Source organism: Agrilus planipennis, unplaced genomic scaffold (assembly GCF_000699045.2).
Source record: "Agrilus planipennis isolate EAB-ADULT unplaced genomic scaffold, Apla_2.0 scaffold27, whole genome shotgun sequence".
In the NCBI taxonomy this organism is placed as follows: Eukaryota; Metazoa; Arthropoda; class Insecta; order Coleoptera; family Buprestidae; genus Agrilus; species Agrilus planipennis.
Window position 1 is genome coordinate 881,973 of NW_020439094.1, and position 1,280 is coordinate 883,252.

Consider the following 1,280-nt stretch of genomic DNA (forward strand, 5'->3'; position numbering starts at 1 on the left):
ATTTTAAAAATAATAATAAAAAGCTGACAAAATTGAATTGAATTTTGTACGTATTTTGATTACTGCTGGTGTTCAGTAAAGTACCTAATCTTAATTTCAGACATACAATATGTTGCTGGATGTGACGATGTAAAAAATAATGCAATCGTCGGTGTACTGCTGTTGGTAAAACTTCACGAAGGACCAGTGCACTCGATAGTAGAAAAAACTCACACAAAAAATTAAAATAACTATATTTAAATTATCACAAGTGCACACTAAAGGTTTATAGAGAATTCGTCTAAATATATGTTAAACAACAAAATGACTGAACTTGCCGCAGAAATAGTAGAATTCATTAGGTAACTTGCAATAATCTCAATTTTGTCGTTTTTTTTAAAAATTGTTTCAAGTTTCTCAATTATTACAATTTAATTTGTAATATCAACTAAAATACATAGTAAATTTATTTCTGCTGGGATTTTATTTTTACAAATTCGGGTCCAAATTGTAATTTTTATTATTTTCGCTTACGAAGCAATGGGCTAGTAGGATAGGAATATTTAGATAAATTTGCCTTTTTCATTTTCTCCGTGAGGAGTAATTCCTTTATAATTTACCTTATTTCCTTGTTTATAATATTGTTTTTACATGTACATATATTACATACAATTCGCATTAAATCCCTGCTAATTAAAAGGTTTGGTGGTTAGACGATTGTTACATCCACTGTCAATCCTAATTTGAAAAGGTTTCTAAATTCATGCGGAAAATTTAATATCTAGTGTACAGATGATATAAAGTATGTACATTACCTATGTAGATAGAAGATAAAAACATAAACTTATTAAATAGATATTTAATGTAAACATTATGTACTAGCTTTTCCCCGCGGTTTCGCTCGCAGAATTAATATTGTTTCTCCATAAAACCTTTTAACTCCCAATTCACCCTTACAACGTTTTAATTGTATGTAATGTTGCCGTCATAGATTTCAAATACAAACGTAGCAACAACATTTCATCCTTAACGGTTGATTTTTAAAAATTGCCAAAACACGTATTTGCTTAATTTCAACAATGAGCAACCTTCGAGTAAATCCGAGTACAAGTAAAATATAACCCATGGAAACGTTGCAACTTCTTTTCATTTGATTAATAATATCAAACAGCAGATATATCAAGTTTCAAGTAAATTGAACCACAAATAAAGTAAGTCCCAAACAAAAATTGCAACACCTTCCCCTTTTTTAAGATGTCGAGGTAGATCTTTCAGAAATTAAATAAGAGACCATTAAAACG